This window comes from Gnatocerus cornutus, unplaced genomic scaffold (assembly GCF_029298725.1).
Source record: "Gnatocerus cornutus isolate USDA-ARS CGAHR unplaced genomic scaffold, icGnaCorn1.1 ctg00000022.1, whole genome shotgun sequence".
Taxonomy (NCBI): Eukaryota; Metazoa; Arthropoda; class Insecta; order Coleoptera; family Tenebrionidae; genus Gnatocerus; species Gnatocerus cornutus.
Window position 1 is genome coordinate 3,454,614 of NW_028275374.1, and position 5,156 is coordinate 3,459,769.

Consider the following 5,156-nt stretch of genomic DNA (forward strand, 5'->3'; position numbering starts at 1 on the left):
ATTTTGACGATTTCGTGCAGAATTCTGCTGTTTACTTGCAATTCAGCCGTTGAATCTTGGTAAAAAGTGATGATTTTGTAGATTTTGTGCTCTTCTTTGCGAATTCAAGCCAGAAAACAACGAAAATCGGCGAGAAATCGTTGTTTTGCATTGAAATATGCGGTTTTCTGTAAGAGTTTTGATGATTTCGTGCAGAATTCTGCTGTTTTCTTGCAATTCAGCCGTTGAATCTTGGTAAAAGGTCATGATTTTGTAGATTTCGTGCTCTTCTTTGCGAATTCAAGCCAAAAAACAACGAAAATCGGCGAGAAATCGTCGATTTGCATCGAAAAATGCGGTTTTCTGTGAGAATTTTGATGATTTCGTGCAGAATTCTGCGGTTTTCATGCAATTCAGCCGTTGAATCTTAGTAAAAAGTCATGATTTTGTAGATTTCGTGGTCTTCTTTGCGAATTCAAGCCAGAAAACAACGAAAATCGGCGAGAAATCGTCGTTTTGCATCAAAATATGCGGTTTTCTGTAAGAATTTTGATGATTTTGTGCAGAATTCTGCTGTTTTCTTGCAATTCAGCCATTGAATCTTGGTAAAAAGTCATGATTTTGTAAATTTCGTGCTCTTCTTTGCGAATTCAAGCCAGAAAACCACGAAAATCGGCGAGAAATCGTCGTTTTGCATCGAAATATGCGGTTTTCTCTAAGAATTTTGATGATTTCGTGCAGAATTCTGCTGTTTTCTTTCAATTCAGCCGTTGAATCTTGGTAAAAAGTCATGATTTTGTAGATCTCGTGCTCTTCTTTGCGAATTCAAGCAACAAAACAACGAAAATCGGCGAGAAATCGTCGTTTTGCATCGAAATATGCGGTTTTCTGTAAGAATTCTGATGATTTCGTGCAGAATTCTGCTGTTTTCTTGCAATTCAGCCGTTGAATCTAGGTAAAAAGTCATGATTTTATAGATTTCGTGCTCTTCTTGGCAAATTCAAGATAGAAAACAACGAAAATCGGCGAGAAATCGTTGTTTTGCATCGAAAAATGCAGTTTTCTGTAAGAATTTTGATGATTTCGTGCAGAATTCGGCTGTTTTCTTGCAAATTCAGCCGTTGAATCTAGGTAAAAAGTCATGGTTTTGTAGATTTCGTGCTCTTCTTGGCGAATTCAAGATAGAAAACAACGAAAATCGGCGAGAAATCGTTGTTTTGCATCGAAATATGCATTTTTCTCTAAGAATTTTGATGATTTCGTGCAGAATTCTGCTGTTTTCTTGCAATTCAGCCGTTGAATCTTGGTAAAAAGTCATGATTTTGTAGATTTCGTGCTCTTCTTTGCGAATTCAAGCCAGAAAACAACGAAAATCGGCGAGAAATCGTCGTTTTGCATCGAAATATGCGGTTTTCTGTAAGAATTTTGATGATTTCGTGCAGAATTCTGCTGTTTTCTTGCAATTCAGCCGTAGAATCTTGGTAAAAAGTGATGATTTTGTAGATTTCGTGCTTTTCTTTGCGAATTCAAGCCAGAAAACAACGAAAATCGGCGAGATATCGTTGTTTTGCATCGAAATATGCGGTTTTCTGTAAGAATTTTGATGATTTCGTGCAGAATTCTGCTGTTTTCTTGCAATTCAGCCGTTGAATCTTGGTAAAAAGTCATGATTTTGTAGATTTCGTGCTCTTCTTTGCGAATTCAAGCCAGAAAACAACGAAAATCGGCGAGAAATCGTCGATTTGCATCGAAAAATGCGGTTTTCTGTAAGAATTTTGATGATTTTGTGCAGAATTCTGCGGTTTTCTTGCAATTCAGCCGTTGAATCTTAGTAAAAAGTCATGATTTTGTAGATTTCGTGCTCTTCTTTGCGAATTCAAGCCAGAAAACAACGAAAATCGGCGAGAAATCGTCGTTTTGCATCGAAATATGCGGTTTTCTGTAAGAATTTTGATGATTTCGTGCAGAATTCTGCTGTTTTCTTGCAATTCAGCCGTTGAATCTTGGTAAAAAGTCATGATTTTGTAGATTTCGTGCTCTTCTTTGCAAATTCATGCCAGAAAACAACGAAAATCGGCGAGAAATCGTCGTTTTGCATCGAAATATGCGGTTTTCTGTAAGAATTTTGATGATTTCGTGCACAATTCTGCTGTTTTCTTGCAATTCAGCCGTTGAATCTTGGTAAAAAGTCATGATTTTGTAGATCTCGTGCTCTTCTTTGCGAATTCAAGCAAGAAAACAACGAAAATCGGCGAGAAATCGTCGTTTTGCATCGAAATATGCGGTTTTCTGTAAGAATTCTGATGATTTCGTGCAGAATTCTGCTGTTTTCTTGCAATTCAGCCGTTGAATCTAGGTAAAAAGTCATGATTTTATAGATTTCGTGCTCTTCTTGGCGAATTCAAGATAGAAAACAACGAAAATCGGCGAGAAATCGTTGTTTTGCATCGAAATATGCGGTTTTCTGTAAGAATTTTGATGATTTCGTGCAGAATTCTGCTGTTTTCTTGCAATTCAGCTGTTGAATCTAGGTAAAAAGTCATGGTTTTGTAGATTTCGTGCTCTTCTTTGCGAATTCAAGCCAGAAAACAACGAAAATCGGCGAGAAATAATCGTTTTGCATCGAAATATGCGGTTTTCCGTAAGAATTTTGATGATTTTGTGCAGAATTCTGCTGTTTTCTTGCAATTCAGCCGTTGAATCTTGGTAAAAAGTCATGATTTTGTAGATTTCGTGCTCTTCTTTGCGAATTCAAGCCAGAAAACCACGAAAATCGGCGAGAAATCGTCGTTTTGCATCGAAATATGCGGTTTTCTGTAAGAATTTTGACGATTTCGTGCAGAATTCTGCTGTTTTCTTGCAATTCAGCCGTTGAATCTTGGTAAAAAGTCATGATTTTGTAGATTTCGTGCTCTTCTTTGCGAATTCAAGCCAGAAAACAACGAAAATCGGCGAGAAATAATCGTTTTGCATCGAAATATGCGGTTTTCTGTAAGAATTTTGACGATTTCGTGCAGAATTCTGCTGTTTTCTTGCAATTCAGCCGTTGAATCTTGGTAAAAAGTCATGATTTTGTAGATTTCGTGCTCTTCTTTGCAAATTCAAGCCAGAAAACAACGAAAATCGGCGAGAAATTGTCGTTTTGCATCGAAATATGCGGTTTTCTCTAAAGATTTTGACGATTTCGTGCAGAATTCTGCTGTTTACTTGCAATTCAGCCGTTGAATCTTGGTAAAAAGTGATGATTTTGTAGATTTTGTGCTCTTCTTTGCGAATTCAAGCCAGAAAACAACGAAAATCGGCGAGAAATCGTTGTTTTGCATCGAAATATGCGGTTTTCTGTAAGAGTTTTGATGATTTCGTGCAGAATTCTGCTGTTTTCTTGCAATTCAGCCGTTGAATCTTGGTAAAAGGTCATGATTTTGTAGATTTCGTGCTCTTCTTTGCGAATTCAAGCCAAAAAACAACGAAAATCGGCGAGAAATCGTCGATTTGCATCGAAAAATGCGGTTTTCTGTGAGAATTTTGATGATTTCGTGCAGAATTCTGCGGTTTTCATGCAATTCAGCCGTTGAATCTTAGTAAAAAGTCATGATTTTGTAGATTTCGTGCTCTTCTTTGCGAATTCAAGCCAGAAAACAACGAAAATCGGCGAGAAATCGTCGTTTTGCATCAAAATATGCGGTTTTCTGTAAGAATTTTGATGATTTTGTGCAGAATTCTGCTGTTTTCTTGCAATTCAGCCGTTGAATTTTGGTAAAAAGTCATGATTTTGTAAATTTCGTGCTCTTCTTTGCGAATTCAAGCCAGAAAACCACGAAAATCGGCGAGAAATCGTCGTTTTGCATCGAAATATGCGGTTTTCTCTAAGAATTTTGATGATTTCGTGCAGAATTCTGCTGTTTTCTTTCAATTCAGCCGTTGAATCTTGGTAAAAAGTCATGATTTTGTAGATTTCGTGCTCTTTTTTGCGAATTCAAGCCAGAAAACAACGAAAATCGGCGAGAAATCGTCGATTTGCATCGAAAAATGCGGTTTTCTGTAAGAATTTTGATGATTTCGTGCAGAATTCTGCGGTTTTCTTGCAATTCAGCCGTTGAATCTTAGTAAAAATCATGATTTTGTAGATTTCGTGCTCTTCTTTGCGAATTCAAGCCAGAAAACAATGAAAATCGGCGAGAAATCGTCGTTTTGCATAGAAATATGCGGTTTTCTGTAAGAATTTTGATGATTTCGTGCACAATTCTGCTGTTTTCTTGCAATTCAGCCGTTGAATCTTGGTAAAAAGTCATGATTTTGTAGATCTCGTGCTCTTCTTTGCGAATTCAAGCAACAAAACAACGAAAATCGGCGAGAAATCGTCGTTTTGCATCGAAATATGCGGTTTTCTGTAAGAATTCTGATGATTTCGTGCAGAATTCTGCTGTTTTCTTGCAATTCAGCCGTTGAATCTAGGTAAAAAGTCATGATTTTATAGATTTCGTGCTCTTCTTGGCAAATTCAAGATAGAAAACAACGAAAATCGGCGAGAAATCGTTGTTTTGCATCGAAATATGCAGTTTTCTGTAAGAATTTTGATGATTTCGTGCAGAATTCGGCTGTTTTCTTGCAAATTCAGCCGTTGAATCTAGGTAAAAAGTCATGGTTTTGTAGATTTCGTGCTCTTCTTGGCGAATTCAAGATAGAAAACAACGAAAATCGGCGAGAAATCGTTGTTTTGCATCGAAATATGCATTTTTCTCTAAGAATTTTGATGATTTCGTGCAGAATTCTGCTGTTTTCTTGCAATTCAGCCGTTGAATCTTGGTAAAAAGTCATGATTTTGTAGATTTCGTGCTCTTCTTTGCGAATTCAAGCCAGAAAACAACGAAAATCGGCGAGAAATCGTCGTTTTGCATCGAAATATGCGGTTTTCTGTAAGAATTTTGATGATTTCGTGCAGAATTCTGCTGTTTTCTTGCAATTCAGCCGTAGAATCTTGGTAAAAAGTGATGATTTTGTAGATTTCGTGCTTTTCTTTGCGAATTCAAGCCAGAAAACAACGAAAATCGGCGAGATATCGTTGTTTTGCATCGAAATATGCGGTTTTCTGTAAGAATTTTGATGATTTCGTGCAGAATTCTGCTGTTTTCTTGCAATTCAGCCGTTGAATCTTGGTAAAAAGTCATGATTTTGTA